General features: G+C 38.5%; 1 protein-coding gene across 1 annotated transcript in view; it reads right to left on the bottom strand.

Annotated features, from left to right (window-relative positions):
• Positions 1 to 23409, bottom strand: part of NRG2 (neuregulin 2) — a gene marked incomplete at its 5' end in the record, with an annotated part of 227170 nt that overhangs the window by 193674 nt on the left and 10087 nt on the right. The window contains 2 exons of the mRNA XM_079773216.1: positions 2441 to 2517; positions 13737 to 13885. The remainder of the gene's footprint in view (positions 1 to 2440; positions 2518 to 13736; positions 13886 to 23409) is intronic.

A 23409-nucleotide genomic window follows, 5' to 3' on the forward strand; every position in this document is an offset into this window, starting at 1 on the left:
GGGAAGGATGAAGAAGAAACATACCAATCTCTCTTCCCGCTCTTCCTTCTACACCTGTGCCAAGCTTCCGCTGAACCTATTGGAAGTTAGAGGGCGAGGGGACCCAGTGATGTAACCCACGGAGGTCAGTGCTCCAGGATTCAGAGCAGAAAGGGTGGAGAGTGAATCTGGGGGGTGGGGATAGGTGAGGACAGGCAAGCAGAGTATAATTAACAGGAAGATAAGATATCTGTACATGAAACAACTAAATAGGGATATCAACTCTGGACTCTCTGTGGAGCTATAAACATGTGATAGAGATGAGGCGAGGGGAGAGGGAAAGCAGGGGAAGTTGAATAAAACTAGCTAATTCACAGTAAGACTGTAACTCCTAGCTTTCATTAATCTTTCTTACTACACCAGAGATTTGGAGGAGGGGGGTTGATTATTTTGTGTTTTGTTTATTGAAGAAAAGGTTTTGTTTTACCTTTATTATGTACAGGGCAAAATTTTTGTTTGGCTTTTTGAGGAAAGGAATCCTGTGCCGATTTTTGTAACATATTATCCTTGGTCCCACGATTCCCACCTCGTCTACGTGCATGGTTGGAAAGAGGCCTACACCTCCAGGATACACTGGCTTACTGAAGCTTATAGTTAGACAAAAGCCTAATGCACACCCTTGAGGTCACGAGGCCTCTGTCACTAAATGGACACAATCAAACAAAAAAGCAGCATTTCGGGTAAGAAGGTAGGCTCTGAAGTCAGGCTGTGTGGATTTAAACGCTTGCTCTACCAGGTTCTAGCTGTACGACCTTGGGTAGGTTACTCCTCTTGTCCTCCATGTCATATGAAAAATGGTGACAATAATAATACTTATTCCATAGGGTCATTTTGTGAGGAGTACATAACATACTTTACATAAAGTACTTAAGATACTGTCCAGTATGTGGTAAATGCTTACGAAATCTTATTATTAATAAAGCCAATGTTTTTATTCCAAAGTATTCTATTGTCAACTTGATTTCTCTTTTATAACCTGGTCTTGGTCTCCTCTCCACACTTTTAGATTCTCCTCTCTTTCTCTCTCTCTCTCTCTCTCTCTCTCTCTCTCTCTCTCTCTCTCACACACACACACACACACACACACACACACACAGTCACATATACAGGGAGGGAGGGAGGGAGGGAGGGAGGGAGGGAGGGAGGGAGGGAGGGAGGGAGGGAGGGAGGGAGGGAGGGAGAGAATAGTGAAGTTCTCATTTATACTGAAAACATATGGATACTTTTAAATTCATTCATGTACTCATATATTAATTGAGTAGCTATTGTGTTTCAGATACTGGACTAGGTGCTGGATGTAATAAAAAAGTGAGAAAACAAACAAACACAGCCCTTGCCCCTAAGTAACTTGTGTTCCAATGAGGCAGACAGACATTAATCAAATTGCTACAAATAAAAACTGTATGGTAGGGCAATGCCCATTAGTGAATTAAGATATTGAAGTTCAGTTTTTTCAAATTCTAGAGAAAAGGAGATGAGCAGAATTCTAGTGAGCTACAAGTGAGACATTAGGCTGCTGTGCTATTACTCATATGTAACTATTTAAATTTTAATTGTAAGCAATTAAAACAAAATAAAATCAAAAATTCTGTTCCTCGTTTGCACTAGCCACATTTCAAGTGCTCAGTCACCATATGTGACTAGAGGCTGCTGTTTTAAGCAGTGAAAATATGGATGATTTCCACCATTGTAGGGAGTCACAGGGAGCTTCAAATATGAAGGAAATTCCCATGGTCTGGAAAGGGGAGGTTGTGATTAAAAGTAGGCAGAGTGCTATACAATACAGAAGCCATGGCAAATATAAAGTTTTCCAAAAAGGAGATATAATTTCTAGTAGACACAAGGGTACAAGTATAATACAATGTTTACAAAGTCACATGGATTGGTTCCCTTATCAACCACGCCCTCACCAAAACGACATTTTCCAATGGAACTTTATATTTAGTTTCAGATATTTTTTAGTTTGCAATTTTGCGATATAAGTCCTGGGGAAAACAGAAGTCTCTTAAAATGAATTACAATGCTTACAATGCAACTTCTTAAAAATGGACGACTATAGATATAGTAGTAAGGGCCACATGGCTTCTCCCCAGAAGCTACATTAAAAAGAATCTATCAGTATTTTATTTGTTTATGCATCTTTCATATTTTACTGACTCCAGTTTCTTACTCGTGAACATACCAATTTTTCACGTTTCCCTTTCTCCATTCTCTTGGGAACACAAAACTGTGAGTATAATTTCACATTGACTGTGTTCATATCCATAGAGTCAGAAGCAAGAGCTCTTCATTTCCCCTGTGTGCAGTCATTCTTTCAATGCCCCCTTTTTTCGTATTTGACAGTGCGTTAGAAAAGTGCTATAACTAGCTTGGGGGCGGGGGTGGGGGGAATGGTACTTACAAATTTTGCACCCAGGATAAATATGCCATGTGCCCAAAAAATAAGAGGATTCTTGGTGAGAGGTGGTAGTTTTCTCCCTGAAAAAAGAAATTATAGTCATGAAAGGAGAAATGAAGCTTTGCTCATTTTCTAGGTCTAAGAAAAAAAATCACAGCTGTTGTTGTTATTGCTCAAAATTCTTGCCTGGCTGGTGTGGCTCAGTGGTTGAGTGTCAACCTATGAACCAGGAGGTTGAAGTTTGATTCACGGTCAGGGCACATACCAGAGTTGTGGGCTCCATCACCAGTGAAGGGCATGCAGGAGATAGCCAATTGATGATTCTCTCTCATCATTGATGTTTCAATCTCTCTCTCTCTCTCGTCTGTCTCTCTCTCACACACACACACACACTTTCTCTCCCTTCCTCTCTGAAATCAGTAAAATATATTTTTAAAAGAATTATCATACAGTTTTTAACCAAAATCTATAAGAAGCAGAACGTTTTATTTTTTATGTTTTTTAAAAATATGTTTTTATTGATTTTAGAGAGAGGGGGAGAGAAAGAGAGAGAAACCTTGATGTGAGAGAGATACATTGATTGGTTGCCTCCTGTACGGTCCAGGACTGAACTCACAACCTGGGGATGTAACCTGACCAGGAATCAAACTGGCGACCTTTTGGTGTGTGGTACGTCTGACACTCAACCAACTGAGCCACACAGACAGGGCATCATACAGTTTTAATTAGCAAGACAAAATATGGGCATGGTTTCCCAGCTAGAGACTATATGGACACATTATAAAATGTGATCCAAAAGCTGAAACTACCCTAACACTCAGTCCCCTCCAAACATCTCAGCTGTCCAATAAGTACGAAGTCCTCTCCCTTGAGACCACCATGTTGTGAGGAAGCCTGAGCATCTGTGTGGAAAGGCCCAAAGGGAGGAAAGGCAAGGCCCCTGGCTGACAGCCCAGCTGAGCTTCCAGCTAGCAGGCAGCACCATCTGTTAGAGTGAGGCCATTTTGGACAGTCCTCCATTCTCAGCACCTTAGCCAATACCATGTGAGGCAGAAGAACCAGGCAATCCACAGAATGGTGAGAAATAATAAATTGTCATTTTAAGCCACTTAGTCTGGGTGTAGTTCGTTAAGCCACAGTAGAATTGAAAGGGTATCTTAGGCAAGACTATCTAGACTCTATGGTATTCCTCCTTCTGCCCCCCACCAAATATACCCACCATCCCATGCCTGTACTCACACTCTGCCTTCCCTCTGTTACACTGGAAGTACTGTTCCTGCTCCTATCAAAAGCCAACACTTCCAATTGCGTTCCAGATCCCTTTCTTTCTTTCCTTTTGAAGGACTCACTCAATTATCTTTTTCTTCTGCTACATCATTTAATTTCTCCCTGTCTATTGACTCATACCTATCAGTAGAGAAATGTGCCTTCATATCATCCATTAAAAAAACTTCTTTGACCCCATATCACCTATTGTCCTACATTCTTAGCAAAACTTCCTGAATCAGTTGTCTATGGTACCTGTCTCCACTTTCTTATCTGCTATTCTCTCAACCCACTCTCACTGGGTTTTTATCCACACCATTTCATTTAAACTACTCTAGTCAAGGTCACCATGACTTCTATTGTTACCAAATTCAATATTTATCCCTGTCTTCATCTTCCTACATCTCTCAGAAGTATTCAAAATACTTTATCGCTCCTTTTCTTGAAATATTTTCTTCTTTTGGTTTCTGCTATACATCACACTATTGATCTTTATCCTATCTCACTGGTCATTCTTTTAAAGCCTCCTCTTCTGGCTCATCCTCCTGTGATCAATCTCAAATTGTTGGTATTCCCCAGCATCAGTACAGAGACCCCTTCTTTCTTCCATCTATCCTCACTCCCGAGATAATCTCATGGGTTTAAATATATCTAAGAGCTGATGAATCCCACATATCTACTACACCTACCACCTCTCTGAACTCCAGAATCACATATCCTATTGCCTAGATGACATCTCCACTTGGAAGTCTAACAGTTATCTCAAATTAACATTCTCAAAATATAACCTTAATTTCCAATTCCATCTCCAAACTGTTCTTCACCATTTTGGTAAACTGCACTGCCCTGTAACTAGTTGCTTAAACCAAAATCCTACAAGACCTTGAATCTACTACTTCCCTTACCACCCACATCTCATCCAAGTCTTGTCAATTCTACCTGCAAAATATATTGCAAATCCTCCCTTCTCCCTATCTCCACTGCTACCATCTGCTATTATCATTTAGATAAGTCACTATCATCTCTGACATGCACTACCATAACCTTCTCTTAAGCACCCACATTTTCTACCCAAGAGCTTATTATTTTATTTCATTAAATATATTTTTATTGATTTCAGAGAGGAGAGGGATATAGAAACATCAATGATGAGAGAGAACCATTGATTGGTTGCCTCCTACTGGGAATCGAGCCAACAACCCAGGCATGTACCCTGGACCAGGAATCGAACCATGACCTCCTGGTTTATAGGTCGATGCTCAACCACTGAGCCATGCCAGCCGGGCCTCACATCATTCTTTATAAATAGCTCACATACCAAATACATGGTACTTTACTATGCTTCTGCTAGATTACAACTTTTCATAAAGGCAGAGACCACATTTTACTCAGTTTTGTATACTGAGAGCCTAATTCAGTGTCTGAGATACAATGGGCCCTAAAAATACTTTGGTGGCTTCAATAATACCAGTCAAGTATCTGAATACTTGCTTTGAGCTTAATTTAAGTAGTGAAGATAATATAAAAAATGTATGAGTGATTTATTTCCACAAGGGATTTAAAGCCCAAAACCAAGAGAGCAGGTGTGTAAAATAAAAATACAGGAAACAGTAAAGCACTTTATATAAGCAATCCAACAGTTTAAGGATATTAACACCAGAAAGAGAGAAAACTGAAAACAGTTGATGACTTTTGATAGTGGCATTGTGGGCAATGTTTTCTTGCTTAAATTCCTTTCATTGTTGTTATAATGTTGTTTATATGATAAACACATTTCATAGAAAGAATTCTAGGTTCAGCAAGTACCCAGACTTTCTCCCATTAGAACTTTCACAGGTTGGAAGAGACTTAAGGAATGCTTTCCCCAGAGAATCACAATAATTTAGGTACCACCAGTTCTTTTAACATTTCCCACCAGGCTGATATCCCTGTACAGCCACCTGTGTTATTTCTCTATTACTACCAGGTCAGCTAAGTAAATATTTACTGAGCACATGGTTTTACCCTCAAGAAGCAACAGGCTGGTAGAGGAAACATACCTGTAAACATATTTATGCAGCCCTAACTGGTTTGGCTCAGTGGATAGAGCGTCAGCCTCCGGACAGAAGGGTCCCAGGTTCGATTCCAGTCAAGGGCATGTACCTTGGTTGCGGGCACATCCCCAGTAGGGGGTGTGAAGGAGGTAGCTGATCCATGTTTCTCTCTCTCATCGATGTTTCTAACTCTCTATCCCTCTCCCTTCCTCTCTGTAAAAAAATCAATAAAATAGATTTTTTAAAAAAACATATATATGCAATGTAGTATAAAGAAATACAGCAATAGAAGTAATCTAAGATTATAAAATGGGTAAATGTATTGCTATTATTGGAAGCCAAGGTTCTCATTGTGGAAGAAGGGAAATGTAAGTATGGAATGGGGAAAGCCAGAAAGTATTTTGTAAAGATGGACTGGAATTAGAGCAACTATTGTGAATTCATGATTTCTAAAATATGAATATGTATGTTTATATACATGTTTATATATGTGCCTGTGTATATACTAGTATATATCTGTATGTATAAGCCTATATTTCTTAGTCCTGGCTGCTTAGATGTCCAAGAAGCAAATACAACCTAATAGCCTAATGCCCAGATATTCGTTTCTAATATGAAAAGAACCTGGGCTCCTTCGAGAAATGGCTGATTCCCGAACTGGGGCAGGTAGGTACAGTTGGAGCCTGGAACATCTTGTTATGCCAGAAAACACATGCTAAAAGATGATGGGATCGCTTGGCAAGGACATGGGGGCTAGCTTGAAGAGGCTCCCCATTAGCCAAATCTGGGACAATTAGAGCACCAAAGTAGATGAAATCAGTGAATTATAAACCATTGGGAAAAATAGCAATCGATGAGTCCATGTAACTAATAGATAGACTACAGAGAGGGGTGGGGTGGGGGGAGAGAGAGAAATGGAGAGAAAGGAGGTCTCTTGCTTAGAGCAGAATGCTGAGGCCCAGAGCCAACTTAGCCATTTAGACACATCATCTAAAACGCATGATACTTTTAAAGGCCCATGAAAGTGTTTTCATTTTTAGTTCTTTTTAAAAAGAAATAAGAAGAAAAATATTATAATAATAATAAATCTAGCTTAGATCATATTCATCTTTCTACCAACCATCATAAAATTTTATGGAGAAAGGGGACCACAAAGTGAAAAAGCATAGGGCTCATGAAAGTCATAATGTGGCCCTGTGAGGGATAATTGTATATGTGGACAAAGCACTATTTGGAAAACCATCATTTTGAAAGCTTCATGGTAAAGATTGCATCAAACAAGAATCATCAATAGATACTAAATTCCTTTGAAGGGAAATTTTTGGTGAAGAATAGGATATTTTTATGACCTTAAAGTATCTCCCCCACATACTTTGAATTAATTGCAAGAAAGAAAAAATGTAATTATACAGTGGAGAAATCAAGCACCACCTTGACCAGGTGATCAAAATTGATATCACCTATGAGGAACAGATGGACATCATGTGCCTGCAGATGTAATAGTCTGAGAAGGTTACAACATTGTCTATGTAGTTTTCCTGCTAAAGGTGTATAAACCTGCCCTAACTGGTTGCTCAGTGGTTAGAGCATCGCCCCTTGGACTGAAGGATCCCAGGTTCAATTCTGGTCAAGGGCACATACCTCAGTTGCAGGCTCCATCCTGGCCCGGTCGGTCGGGGTGAGTGTGGGAGGCAACCAATAGATGTGTTTCTCTCACATTGATGTTTCTTTCTCTCTATCTCTTCCCTTTCCCTCCACTCTCTCTAAAAATCAATGGAAGGGGGGGGGGGGATATAAAGGTATATAAACTCAATATAATCATGAGAAAACAAACAGAAAACAAAAATGCTCTATTTTTTCTTTACAAATGGGGTTGTGGAGGACTTATTCTTCAAAAATGTCTATGTCAAAAAAGACAAAGTATTTCACAGTATTAGAAAAAATATTGCAAAAATTAATATAGAACCACAAAAAGACCCTGAATAGCCACAGCAACTTTGAGAAAGAACAAAGTTGGAGGGATCACAATACCAGATATCAAGCTATATTACCAAGCCACGGTTCTCAAAACTGCCGGCAGGGGGAGGGGCCGTGGGAGGTTGGCCGCCGGCCCAATGGGGACTGGGCGAGACAGCCAGGCCGAGGAACCCCACTCGTGCACGAATTTGTGCATCAGGCCTCTAGTGTTTCCTATACGCAAATCTCAGTTCTGTTGTTTACTAGCTGTGAAGTTTTGAGTAAATTACTTATCTTTCTATGCCTCAAATTCCTCAAGTCAGGCATAATAGTATTCATAGGATTGTTGTGAATATGAAATGAGATGCTTTTGAAAGAACTTACACTGGTGCCTAGCACAGAGTAAGCATTGAACAAATATTAGCTATTTGTATAATTTTTGTGCATTAAGCTTTTTGCATTTGGGGGGATCTAATCTTGTCTAAAAATAACAGTTCAATATTAAGGCAATACTGATATTTTGAGATATGAATAAGAATGCATAATGTGCCCTGGCCGGTTTGGCTCAGTGGATAGAGCGTCGGCCTGAGGACTGAGAGGTCCCGGGTTCGATTCTGGTCAGGGGCATGTACCTTGGTTGCGGGCACATTCCCAGTGGGGGGCGTGCGGGAGGCGGCTGATTGATGTTTCTCTCTCATCGATGTTTCTAGCTCTCTCTCCCTCTCCCTTCCTCTCTGTAAAAAATCAATGAAATATATTTTTTAAAAAAAGAATGCATAATGTAAAGATAAGAAGGGCAATATTCTGAACAATGACACCAATGGTTTTATAATCCTTGCTTCTTTAATTTAAAAAAGTGTACAGGAATTCCTGTAATAAACAAAACACATATCCTGCTATCTTAACATATACCACCAGGTGGCAGCATAACCAATTAATAGGCAATATTAATTTAAACAGGTGATTTTCAAACAAATTTATAAAAATCCCAAAATAGAAAGAGGGTTTTTTGTTGTTGTTGTTAATCTTCACCCGAGGATATTTTCTCCATTGATCTTTTTAGAGAGAGTGGAAGGGAGAGGGAGAGACAGAGAGAGAAACATTGATAGGAGAGAAATGAGACAAAATCAAATCTTGACTGGGTTTGAATCCGCAGTTCTTCAGTAGTGTAATATTACTACACTAGCTGACTGTAGAGAGCACCTGGGAAGACCCATGGGCATTTCTCTAAATTGTCAGCTGAATCCAGGGCAGTAGGGAAAGCCACGCCCTGGAAACACATTCTGCCAAAAGGCAGAAGTGTTGTCAGCCTGACCTTCATTTCTGCCCAGGTGCCGGGGAATATGGCCCCGGGCCCACCCTAGGATGCGAATAATCTCCTTTGTCTTGACTTTTAGTAAAACTTCCTGTTTTTCTCGCTGTGTAAAATAAACACGCTGTATGAGCTCGGAGTCACTGTCTCTCCATCAGAAGAGGGCAGCGGTCCACCCGGTCCCAGCTTTTTCCTTCTATCTCTGTGTCTTGTCTTTTTCTTTTATTTCTCAATCCCCAGTCCCTCTACTCGAAGAACCAGATCATCTCTCTTTCCGTGCTGGACGCGGAAAAGAGAGACCCCGCCATAGCTGACGTTCTAACCACTAAGCCAAACCAGTTAGGGCAGAAAGAAGGTTCTTTGCAAAGAAGTGTGAGAGAGAAATGGGGGTGGGGGAGTCAGTAGAGAGTAAAGGGGTGATAGATGGTGATGGAAAGAGACATGACTTAGGGTAGTAAACACACAATACAACATACTGATGATGTATTATAGAATTGTATACCTTAACCCTATATAATTTTATTAACTGATGTAATCCCAATAAATTAAATAAAAATAAAAAGTGCAATAAAAGAAAAGAAGTGTGGTCACAGCAAGGCCATTAAATCTATGGTTGGTGAATCAGTTGAGATACATCTGTCTTACTGTGTGTTGGGTGGCCAGACATCTCTAAATTGGTTCCCCTTTCCTCTGACCCCATATCCACCCAGATTAACATTCATTTTCTCCTTTAGACTTTCCCACCTCAGTAAATGGCACTACTACCATCCACCTAATTGCTTAAGGCATAAACTAAAAGCCACTCTATTATAGAGTGTGGGCCTTTTTGTTTTTTTCTTGTGCTTTTTTTATATTATGGTAAAAAAAAGAATGTGGTCTGTATGATATCAATTCTTTTATTTATTGAGACTGGCTTTTCAATAAAATTTTATAAGTTTTCCGTGTGTATTTGAGAACATGTGCTCTCATTTAGGTGAAGAATTCCGGCTATATCCATGAAATCAAGCTTGTTAACTGTGTTGTTCATATCTTCTATATCCTTATTAATATTTGTCAGCCTTTTCTGTTTCTGTGGGAAATGTGGTAAAAAAAAAAAAATCTCCCTCTGTAATAAAAGATTTGTTAACTTATTGCAATTCTGTCAATGGCATTTTGCTTTATATCTATTGAAGATGTAATGTAAGTGACATACAGATTCAGAATTGCTATATTTCCTTGGTAAGTTATTTATTATTTGTTAAATTTTTTATTCCTGCCGTGGCTAGTGTGGCTCAGTTGGTTGGGTGCTGTCCTGTGCACCAAAAGGTTGCCAGTTTGATTTCCGGTCAGGGTACATGTCCATGTTGGGTTGCAGGATCCATCCCCAGGGGGACATGCAGGAGGCAGCTGATTGATGTTTTGCTCTCACATCAATGTATCTCTCTCTCTCTTTCAAAATCAATTAAAAATCTTTTTTTAAAAAAACTTTATTCCTAACAATACTTTTTACCTTAAGGTCTATTTTGTCTGGCACTAATATTACTACACTTGCATTTGGGGGGCTATTTCTGGCCATCATTTATTTTCCATTCATTTCCTTTCAACCTTTTTATGCTTTTATGTTCTAACTATGTTTATGATAAACAGTAGATAGCCAGATTTTTTCTTATTATCTAATCTGATTTTAACTGACAAGTTTAATCTATTTATATGTTAAAATGACTAACATATTTGGACCTATTTCTACAATTCTGTGTGTTTTTTTGTGTGTGTGTTTTTAATCCTCATCCGAGGATATTTTTCCATTGATTTTTAGAGAGAGTGGAAGAGAGAGGGAAAGACAGAGAGAAACAACAATGTGAAAGAAACACATCAATTGGTTGCCTCCTGCACACGCCCTGACCAGGGCCCCGGGCCAGGGAGGAGCCTGCAACCGAGGTACCTGCCCTTGACCGGAATTGAACCCGGGGCCCTTCAGTCTGCAGGTCGAGGGTCTATACAATGAGCCAATCCGGCTAGGGCTCTCCCTCTATATACGTTTTTTATTTATAATGCTATTTTTTTCTGATTCTCTCCCCACCCCCACCTCCATATACTCCCCCTTGCATGCCTTTTATTGGATTGATCTGGCTTTATTTATTCCTCTTTAATTTTATTGGCTATGTTTCTATGGTCTTGATAATTATCTGTACCTTTTTAACATGTTCACGAGAAAGTCTAAAGTATGTTATCTTATTTTCATCCTGAATAATCAAGGGCCTTAGAAGGCTTCACTTCCAATCACCCCCTCCTATCTTGCTTATTGTTATTATCTAGTATTTTAGTTTAAACCTCACTTAATGTTATTCCCTAGAGCAGTGGTCGGCAAACTCATTAGTCAACAGAGCCAAATATCAACAGTACAACGAGTGAAATTTCTTTTGAGAGCCAAATTTTTTAAAACTTAAGCTTCTTCTAACGCCACTTCTTCAAAATAGACTCGCCCAGGCCGTGGTATTTTGTGGAAGAGCCACACTCAAGGGGCCAAAGAGTCACATGTGGCTCACGAGCCGCAGTTTGCCGGCCACAGCCCTAGATTAAAAGCCTTCAGCAGCTTCACCTTAGGCAAAACAATATCTAAACCCTTTGCCGTAGGGTCTAACCCTTAGCACGGCCTGGTCCCTGCCTGCTTCACCAACCTCCTCTCTTGTCACTCTTCCCCATTGCTCACTGCCCTCCAGCTACAACCATCTTTCAGTTCCTGGAACAGGCTATGACTGGACACCAATTTCTTTCCCTCCTCAAATCCTAGCCACATACTTTTCCTTCTATTGGTATGGTCTTCTATTCTTCTTATTGCTGCTAGCTCTCTCTCTCTCTCTCTCTCTCTCACTCTTCTCTGCTTACTAGTAAATAGAATATCCTCAAAGAAGTTTTCTCTTGCCATCCTATGTAGATTAAGTCCTCTCCATCCCATAAATTTCTGTACCAGCACTCTGCTTATTTCTTTCATGTACTTATCACAAGTCATAATTAATTACATATTAGAATGTGTTTCCTTATTTAGTGCCTGCCTCTCTGGCCAAATTTGGCTCTATAAGAACATCAGTAGGAATGGAAAAGCAAAAAGAAACATTTTAAAAGAAGGATTTACAAATTTTTATATCAAATTAGATGAGAGAGCAAATAGAAGGAAAAGTTAAATGTAATTCTAAGGATTCTCCTTTGGAAAACTCTAAGTCTGGAGATACCACTTGACAGAAATAGAATAATTGGGAAAAGAATTCAATTTGAATAAAATTGAGGAGGAAGAAAATGTACTTCTGCTTAGTAATATTAAGGCTAAAGTAACAGTGGTACATCCATGTGAAGCTATGAGAGAAAATCAGAATTGGTGGTGAAACATGGGTTAGAGGTCAGGATTAGAGATGTAGTTGTGGAAATAACTTACATATTTTTCATTCCTTATCAATTTAATATTCAATTTTTCATTGAGCCATTCCAAACCTTTTGCTTTCTCCCCTTCATTCAACAAATATTATTCTATCGCTTCTCGGCCTTTTGGCTAAGATCAAGTGCAACAAATATTATTCCTGGCTCTGTGCTAAATGCAAATATCTTTGCAATAGTTAGCTAAGATGGATGCTATTCCTGCCCTTGTGGAGCTTACAGAATAAAGAGAGAAAAAGACAATTCAATAAGCAGTTGCAATCGAGTATGATATAACCCTCCATACGGACTAAATAAGAGTGTCATTAAGAGCACATAGCAAGAGCACATTCCAAGTTTATGGGGTCAGGTAAAGTTTTCTGGGGAAAGTAATGCTTTACTAAACCCAAAGGAGAATAAGGAAGCAGGGAAGGGGAGGCGGGGGAGGAAAGCGGCTCCTAAGTAGAGGAAACAAATTCTTTAAAGCAACAAAAAACATGAGTGATCAAATATTCCTACTTTTGCCAAGGAAATATTCTCTACCCAACCCTTTCAGAATTTTTAAAAAGTTGATTGAGGTATAATTTACATACAGTAAAATTCACTCTTTTAAGATGTAAAGTTCTATGAATTTTGACAAACTTATACAGTTTGTCATTGCAAAAGTTTTAACCATTGCAAAAACCAAGATACATAGTATTTCTATTACAAAAAAAAAAGTCTTCATACCTCTTTGTACCTTCCTTTCCCTCAGCCATCCAGCAAGTGCTGATTGGATTTCTGTCCCTATAGTTTTCCCATTTCCAAATGTCATATAAATGGAATCATATAGTATGTTGTCTTTTGAACCTGGCTTCCTTCACAGAGCATAATGCTCTTGAGTCATTTATGGTGTTGCATGTATCAGTAGTTTGTTCCTTTGTATGAGGAGCAGTATTCCATTATATAGGTATGCCATAATTTGTTTCACCAGTTGAGAGGCATTTGGCACATTTCTAACCTTTAAAAAATGTGGGCAAAGCTGCTACAAAACTTCCATAGAGGTTTTTTGTCGGGGTAAGTCTTCATTTCTCTTAAATAAGAATTGGATTGTTCGGTCAAAGTAATTGCATGTTTAATTTCATAGGAATTGCCAAGTGTTCCCCTAAGTGACTGGGCCATTTTGCATTCCCACCAGCAATGAATACAATTTCCAGTTGTTCTCCATCATTACCAGCATTTGACAATATCAGTTGTTATTGTTTTTCATTTGAGCCATTCTACTAAGTGTGCAGTGATATCTCATTGTCATTTTAATTTGCATTTTCTTAATGACCAATCATGAAACATCTTTTCCAGTACTTACTTGCCATCTGTATATCTTCTTTTATATATCTTCTTGATTTCTTAAGAGTCTCTTACATATTTGAGTTACCAATACTTTATCAGATATGTATATGTCTTGTAAATGTTTCTTCCCTGTGTGTGCCTTGTTTTCTCATTTTCTTGAAGTGTCTGTCAAAGAACAGAATATTTTTATTTTGCAAAGTCTAATTTATTAATTTTTTTCCTTTTCTGCCCAGCCTCTTAATCCTATTCCTTCTCATTCTTTTCTTTAAAAAAATATTTTTTATTGGTTTCAGAGAGGAAGGGAGAGGGAGAGATAGAAACATCAATAATGAGAGAGAATCGTTGATTGGCTGCCTCCTGCATGCACCCTACTGGGGATCAAACCCGCAACCCAAGCATGTGCCCTGACCGGGAATTGAACCGTGACCTCCTGGTTCATAGGTCGACCCTCAACCATTTCTCCTTCATTTCCCTGCCACACATTTGGAATGATTGTTCTCTAGAAGCCACCATTTCTTTACAAAACCTGAAATTTTGCTTCCCTTCATACCACACTACCAAAACTGACCTCTGGATGTCACCAAAAAACCTCTTTCGTGTGAATTCCAATAATACTTTCTAGACTGTAATTCCCTACTTCCTTTTGGCATAACCCTTCCTTACAAAAATCATTTTTTAACCTCTTACTTTCAACTTTCCCTAAAAACTGATCTAAGGCTGTATAGTATTCCCTTAGGGATTAATTCAATTGCTATTTAATGTCATGCAAACAAGAATTTCACTGCTGAATAATGTCAACTATTTTTTTTGTTCTGAATTCAGACTAAAGCAGTAAACATCAAATGATTTTAAATTACTTATAGGTAACTAATTCTCTTAAATGAGTTGAATATCACCATTTGTTTTTTCAATGACTTCATTGTCTTTTTAAATATATATATATATATGGCACACACTGCCTAACGACGTTTTAGTCAATGATGGACAGCATATAAGACAGTGGTAGCGTAAGATTATAAGGAAGCTGAAAATTTTCTATTGCCTAGTGATGAAGCCACATAAGATCTTAGCACAACCTACAATGCATAATACTTGATAAGGTGTACAAGGTGTTTTGTGTTTTGTTTGTTTTGCTGTGTTAATCCTCACCTGGGGATATTTTCCCATTGATTTTTAGAGAGAGTGGAAGGGAGGGAGGAGGAGAGAGAGAGAAATATGGACATGACAGGGATCAAGCCTGCAACAGAGGTAATGCCCTCGACCAGAATTGAACCTGAGACCCTTCAGTCCGCTGGCCGATGTTCTATCCACTGAGCCAAACCAGCTAGGGTATGTTTGTGTTTTAAGCTAAGTATTAATACCAAAGAGTAGAAAAGTTTTTTACTATTATTATTTATTTTTGTTTGCTTGTTTTGTTAATCCTCACTCCAGGATATTTTTTTCCAGGTTGCCTCCAAAACGTGGCTCGGGCTGGAGATCAAACCTGTAACCCACATAACATGCCCTTCACTGGGAATCAAACCCGAGACCCTTCAGTGGGCAGGACTGACACTAACCACGTAATAACAATGCCCAAGGCTAGAAAGGTTTTTTAAAAGTTAAAAGTTGCCCTGGCTGGTGTGGCTCAGTTGGTTTGGAGTGTCCTTTCATAGGCCAAAAAGTGGCAGGTTTAATTCCTGGTCAGGGCACATACCCAGGTTTTGGGTTTGGGTTTCAATCCCTGGTCAAGGCATGTACAGAAGGCAGCCAACTGATCAATGTTTCTCTCTCACATCAATGTTTCCTCTCTCTCTCTCTAAAATAACTTTTTAAAAAGTTAAAAGTTTGTAAAGTTACAGTAAGCTAAGATTATTTATGCTTTTTAGCTTAATAATTTTTATTGAATTTATCGGGGTGACATTGGTTAATAAAATTATATAGGTTTCAGGTGTACAATTCTATAATACATCTGTATATTGTATTGTGCGTTCAGTACCCCAAGTCAAGTCTCTTTCCATCACCATTTATCTCCCCTGTATCCTCTTCTACTTCCTCCCTATCCCCTTTCCTCTGGTAATCACTATAATGTTTCTATCAGGTTTTTTGTTTGCTTGTTTGTTTTGCTTAATCCCTTCAGCTAATATTATTTACTACTGAAGAAAGAAAACATTTTTTATAAATGTGCTGTAGCTTAAGTGTGCAGTATTTATAAAGTCTACAATCATGCACAGCAAGCATGTCAAACTCAAAGGCTAACACAGGCCAAATAAACAAGGTTTAAGTTTATGTGGGCCACACAAAAACAAAAGCTTCAATTTTCTTAGAAACCTAGGTTTATTTCGATAGAGACATACTGAATACAAAGGGCTGAAATAAATGAGTAATCGTTAACATAAAATAATAAAACATTTTAATAAAAATTAATATTTTTCTTGAACATTAACTTACCAGACACTGAATAACTGCACAAATTAATAAGCGTAATGCAAATAAACCTATTTTTCTTGTTCTTCGAAAGTGAAATATTTCCTATTGTGCACACCAAACAAGTCAGTCCAAGATTAATGACATGGCAATCAGCTGCTAAAATATTCGCTGCTAGTATTAGTGGAGAGAAATGGTGCACCTGCATGTAAGGCATATAAGGGAAATGAATGCAACACGATTATAGTAATCAGTCATTAGTAAATGTTGTAGTTCGTTATTAATAATTATGTATAACAGGATATTGTAAAAATTAAGTTATGAACTTTTTTTAAATGTTTCTTACATATTGGCTGGACCGCAAAAATATTGGTTGTGGGCCGCATGTGGCCCGTGAGTTTGACATGCTTGATGTACAGTAATGTCCTAGGCCATCACATTCCCTCACTACTCACTCACTGACTCACCCAGAGCAACTTCCAGTTCTGCAAGCTTCATTTATGGTAAGTGTCCTATACAGATGTATCATTTTTTAATTTTTATACCATATTTTTATTGTACCCTTTACAATTGCCTGCAGTATTCAGTACAGTAACATACTGTACAGGATGTAGCCTAGGAGCAATAGGCTATACCACATAGTCTAGGTATGTAGTAGGCTATGCCATCTAGGTTTGTGTAAGCACATCCGATGATGTTTGCACAGTTCTCAGAATGTATCTCTGTTGTTCAGCAGCACATGAGCGTATTACCAATAAATTTCAGCATGACCAATAGCTGATTTTTATTATAAATTCTGAATTAATAGAGTCCAAATTAATGAAATTTCCTCTAGCTTTTTCATTATATTATATTATATGTCTGTACATATCATATAATATATTTAAAAGAAATACAATCCATGGACAATCTCCTAAGCCAGGGAGAAAAGTAGTTACTAGAATCAAAGGTTGTTTCTAATATTTTTTAGGTAGAGAAGCTGAAATACACTGAAATCGATTTCCCCCCCTAAAGTAAAATCATAAAAGAGGAACAGAACAGCAAAGGAGTTTCAGTTTTGATTTTGCCTCATTGGAACCATTAATAGCAAATAGTTTCATTCTTCTCAGATATTCCCCCTAACCACCACCCTTTTCCTCTTTATTTGCCTTCTCTTTCTTTTCCCCTTTTTATTTCTTCTAAATAGCATAATGACCAGAGAATATGACTGAATTTAATAATTTCTCTCAACTCTAGGTCAAGGTCATTCCTTCTTATTATCCCATCTATCTCTTCTGCTGGCTTCCCTTTACCTTCTAGAAAGTCTGCTTTCAGGTGGACGGCTCCTGCTTCTTCTTGGACAGAGCAAAACAGAGCAATGGCTGCAGTTTCCCTGAAATGTCATAAGGCCAGACAAGGGGAATCGGCGCCCTGAAGTCTTCTGTGTCTCTATCATGATGATATCAGTGCATTCTGAGTACACTGGGAGGCAGCGCAATATAGCAGAACCAGCTTTGGAGTTAGAAAGACCTCAATGCAAATCAATTCTGACCACTACTTACTAGCTTTTTGACCAGAAAGTCAACAAACCCTCTGAACATGCTTCCTCGTCTGTGAAAGAGAGATAATAATATCTACTTTAACAGGAAACATGAGTAAAGAATCTGCTACTTAGTAAGTACTTAACACATTTTGGTCCATTCCTCCCCTTTTCCACAATAATGATTCTTTTAGTAGAAAATAACTCTTTAAAATGTCACCTCTTTCTTGATGCACTGAGGTAAGGCTAATCCCTTGGGACTTTCCATAGGACGCACTGACACGATAGTGGGATATTCAGGAATATACTGCTGCCTGAATATATTTGTGTCTTAACAAGGACTTCCAAGATATAAATTTTTGATGTGGCACGGGCAGTGCTAGTGTTGATTTCTGTATGTTTTGGGAAATCTAAACATTCTCTGAGGCATCTCAAGAAGTTTCTGAAAGCATGATAATGGGAGACACGTTTCATTTCTGCCTGCTCTGTAGCCTATAGACCCCACGTTGACAATACATACATTAGTCACTAGCATTCAATTGTACTATTTACATAGAAAGAGCATACAGGGTTCTATGAAGATCACAAGTCTATAGATAAAGTCATTCTATATAGCTTTTTCTTTGTCTTGAAATATTGTACATATGAAGTAAGTTAAACATTATCTTTAATTTTAAACTCTTTTTGTCAGATTAAGAGTATATATGATCTTTGACTGAGCAATTATATTCCTAGGAGTCTTTCCTAAAATATATTCACATGTGTATACAAATATATATAAGAAGCATATTTTTTGCAGCTTATTTGTACTCACAAAGACCAGAAACAACTGGTTAAGTATTATAGTCATACAATGGAATACTATGAATCCATTAAATAATAAACACTTACTAATTAAATAGCAACTATATGCCCAGAATCTTATTAAGTGCTGAAGAAGAATAAAAAGCATAAGCCATGGTTCTTATCCTGGAGGAGCTTATGACCTGGTTGGAAAGGGCCAAAGGTGCAGATCTCTGGCTTTAAATTATGTCTTCTGTGAGAGTTGACTTCTTTATTTGTGTTCTTGAAAAATAATCTTCTGGTCTAGGAGTCAGCAAACTACAGCCCATGAGCCAAATACAACTCCCTGCCTATTTTTGTAAATAAAATTTTACCCATCACAGCCATGCCCATTTATTTACCTATTGTCTATGGCTACTTTCCTGATACACAGTTGAATAGTTGTAACAGAGACCATTTGGCCCACAGAGGCAAAAATATTTACTAACTGGCTCTTTACTGAAAAAGTTTGTCAACTCATTTTAGGCCTTTAAAAAACACCTTAAAAAAGGTTTGCAATCAAGCTTGGTGGTTTTAAAATATGTCCATAAATTCTTTGATATACCTTCCCTTTCAATGTGAAGCTTTGAATTCTCCTCTCTTTGAGTGTGTACTGAATTTAGTAACTTCCTTCTAACAAATAGAGTATGGCGTAAATAAAGATGTATGACTTCTGAGACCAGATCGTAAAAGATGTTATAGCCTTCTCCTTGGTCTCTCTCAGATCTCTTGCTGGGGGAAGGCAATTGCTATGTTGTGAGGACACTCAGGTAGTCCTATGGCAAGGTCCATGTGGCAAGGAACTGAGACCTCCTGTCAAGAGCTAGCAAGGAACTAAGGCCTTCTACTAAGAGCCATGTGAATGAATCATCTTAGAAGGATGCTTCAACTCCCGTTAAGCCTTCAGATAACTGGAGTCCTGGCCAACATCTTGGCTTCAAACTCATGGGAAACCCTAAGGCTGAACGACCCAGTTAAACCACTCCCTAATTCTTGACCCACAGAAACTGTGAAACAATAAATATCTGTTGTTTTCACCTGCTAGATTGTAGGGTAATTCATTATTCAGCAACAGACAACTGACCACAAAGCCAAAAGCTACAGATGCTCTAGAGCAGTAGGTCCATAAAAAATTTTCTTAAAGGGCCAGACAGTCAATATTTTAGGCTTTTGGACCATATGGTCTCAATCCAACTCTGCTGTTGTAGCAGGAAAGCAGCCATGCACAATAAGTCAATAAAACTTTCTTTACAAAACAGGCAGCAGGACTGTAGGCCATAGTTTGTCAACATCTGCTCTAGAGAAACCAATTTTAATGGTATTAAGCAATGATTAGAAAGGAGTGATAATAGATGCTGGGGGTTTTCTCAGCTTAATTATGTAAAGCCAACTATCAAGGAAATCCCTAATTAGAAAAAGGAACGTGTAAAATACCCTTTTATCTTTCCCTGTAAGTTTTTGCTAAGAGAAGAGAAATTAAATATTTGGAAGATTGATGGGACTTTTCCCCTTAATAAATATAATAGAATGAGGACTGAGCCCCAACCAGATAAGAGAAAATAGGAGGAAACTGCTCTTAGGGTCTTTATTTTTAAATATATTTTTTATTGATTTCAGAGAGGAAGGGAGAGGGAGAGATAGAACATCAATGATGAGAATCACCGACCAGCTGCCTCCCACACTCCCCCTCACTGGGGACTGAGCCCAAAACACAGGTATGTGCCCTTGACTGGAATTGAACCTGGGACCCTTCAGTCCGCAGGCCTACACTCTATCCACTGAGCCAAACCAGCTAGGTTTTAGGGTCTTTTTACCAAATTGCTAAAACTTTTAGCACTAGTGCCAAAACTGATATTTTTAAACATGCAAAGCAAGCTTAAGAATGGAAGGAAGATAATCTCCCATTAACACCTGGGAATAGAACAAGGAATTAAAATGTAGTTGATAACTATTAGTAGAAATTAAAAAGGGACCCAAGCTGTAAGTCTACTTCATAACATTTTGCTCTAAGTGTATCACATTTTCTTTGTGGTCCTTAGAAATTAGTAATTGTTCATATCTATGAATTTACTAAACATATTGTTATGAAAAACAAACAAACTCATAACATGCTGTTAGAAGAAAGCCTGACTAGATCTTAGCATTATAGTCAGAAGTCAATATTTTTAGTAGCAACTCCTCAAACTGTAGACTTACCATGCAGCCATGTATTGATGTCTAAACCTGTAGATAACTTTTATGAGTTTATTTGAGCCAATTTGATGACAATTTCCAGGAAGCAAAATCTTAAAAGATTGAGAAAATGCTTCAAAGAAGGCAGTTTTGCAGCTTATTTTGTACATTAAAATAAAAGGACAAGATGTAAGAGTGTTACATGAAATCCATTGGTGGTAGATTAAGGAGGCAGGAGAAAGTAAAAGGGGAGGGAATCTCTGGGATTGGATAAAAAGCAAAACAGGAGACACATACTTCCTTCACATTGATGGGTACAGGATAGTTAATAATTAACATTTACAGCATATAGAGATGGTATGTGGAAAACAAGATAACAATGGGGGGTTCTGTGGTCTGTACTCTGGTGCAATGGCTATGCCCTGAAGGGTTTGGAAAAGGAGATTTCTCTGACATTTCAAAAATATGTTATCTTAGATGCAAAAAGGCAATAAACAGGCTCATTTAAGTAAAGATTGACCTTTGTTAAGGAAGTTGCATGCCTAGGACATGCCTACCCACCATTTTTATGTTCATACCAACCTATGAGGTTACTTTCCGTCTCTGAGTTTGTAAGGCCCATCATGCAGGCCTCCTGTGAGCTTGTCAGGTTTAGTATGTGGCTCCTTTTTCATTCACATGTGCAACCTCAGACCTATTATAGTCATAGCTATTATTTACTGAATACCTACTAAACACCAGGCACGTTATATGCACTACTTCCTTTAATCCTCCTAGTTACCCTATGAGGTCCGTATTAGTATTATCCCAATATTAGGGATGAGAAAACAAGTGAAAAACACTATTACAAAACACAAGAGCAACAGTCATTCATTACTATCCAGTGCAATAGCATTGATGGGGGCAGGGGAGGGGCGCTGAAATCAACACATAAGGAAAAAGCTAATCACAGACAAATTATTCTAAATATCCTTAAAACTTTTCATAAAGTACAGTCCTATAGACATAGCTTTGTAAGGAAACACCACATTCACATCTCCCTTCTCATGCTCCGGAATACATCCTCATTTTGGGGAATGGTTCAGCTTTACCTTCAAAATTTAAATTCTCTTTCTCTCCTTTCCACCCTCCCTCTCATTGTGTATAGTTGAATATATATTACTTAAAAATACTTCTGATGTTACTGTAATGCAAACCTAGGATAGAACAGAAAAGTTAAGGCAACCCAAAGTAAAGACCATTCACAAATCCTCTTCTATAAACACAGCACAGGCATAAGTAACTCAGAGATATTTTGGCATGTCTCTGTCATGGTGTGTACACATTTTTCTAAGCGAGCCATCTCGCCCGGCCCTGTGAGTGATGGACATGATTCAAACATAAGAACCTCCGTCACAAGTGGAGCAAACTTCTCTTTTTTCCTAGTTGTCTCAAGTCAGTACAGGAATTGAGGGGCTCTTGGAGATCACAGATGACAGATCTTGGCTAGCTGGGATCAAGAAATGTCGGAGATGTGAGGCACTGCTCAGAAAAAGAAAAGAAAAGCAACAAAAGGACAGGAAAGGAAAATTAAGAGTGCTCTGCCAGGGAACTGATGTCAGAGAAAGAAGTCAAAGAATGAAGGTGGAATGAGGAAAGCTCTCTGCAAAAGCCTGCATGTTCCCAGGTCTCGCTATAATAAGTCAAATTCAGGAAAGAGCTTGTTCACAAACAGAATCATCATAAGGTTATAAAAAAAAAAAGGAAAAAAGGAGAGAATCAAACAGAGCCAGAACTAGGGTAAGATGAGTAACACACTCCCCATTGGGCACCAAATTTAATAGGTGCCCCAAACAAAACAAAACAAAATCCCTCAGTGATCAAGAAAAACAACATTTTAAAACAGTGGTTTAAAAACAGCAAGCAAAAAAACCATAACCAGTCACCTGCTTTGCAAATAAAGTTTCATTGGAATCAGGGTCAGGTTTAGGGTGAAGTGACTAAGGCAGGGAAAAGTGCAGGTCAGAATTCTGTCTTTATTTGAAATTTTGACTTTTCATCATAGATTATTTTGCACTCATTTTTAATTAAAAAAATATTACATTAAGACATTATCTTGATTACTGAGTGTTTTGGCTCTCCTTAAGTTTTGTGTCTCACTCACTGTACCCTAGTCCTGGCCTGGGCTGAAAGAGAAGAGAGGAGGCAAGAAGAGATAGTCAGTGGTTTAAAGACTTATAGGCAGGGATTTGGGGTCAAACCCTAAAGCAGAAAAGTTGGAGATTCCACTTTATCCTGCTCTGTGCATTCTGTGCCCTGGGCGCCCTCATGCCAGTGAAGGCCGTTCTTTCATTGAGCTCCTTCTCTTGCCTTGGCAGCTGCACTCACTTTTATATGCAGGTTCTGGAATGCTGGGAGCTGTATGGCAGCCAACATCTCTCCTCTCCCTTCTCAAACATGACGTTCTCTGTAATTCAGTTGCAGACACCTCTTTCCTTAGCCTTTTCACCCAGGGAGCCTGATCAAGGAACCTAAGAACTATATAAGCCTCATTTGCCTTCTTTGGGTATGCAAGTGAATTTGCATATATCTTGTGTCCATTTGCATTCCCCTCACATGGGGTATTTAGAATAAAAACAACATTCATGAATCAAAATGAAGCTTGTTCCATTCTTTTTCCGTCAAAGTATGGCGTAAGTAAAAGGATACCGCAGTGTGAGAAAAGAGCTGAAATTATATTTGCCAGGGTTATGTGTAGTTTTAAAGGCAAGCCAATTTGGTGGCATTTACCACC

This window comes from Cnephaeus nilssonii (genome assembly GCF_951640355.1).
Source record: "Cnephaeus nilssonii genome assembly, chromosome: 5".
NCBI classification, from domain to species: Eukaryota; Metazoa; Chordata; class Mammalia; order Chiroptera; family Vespertilionidae; genus Cnephaeus; species Cnephaeus nilssonii.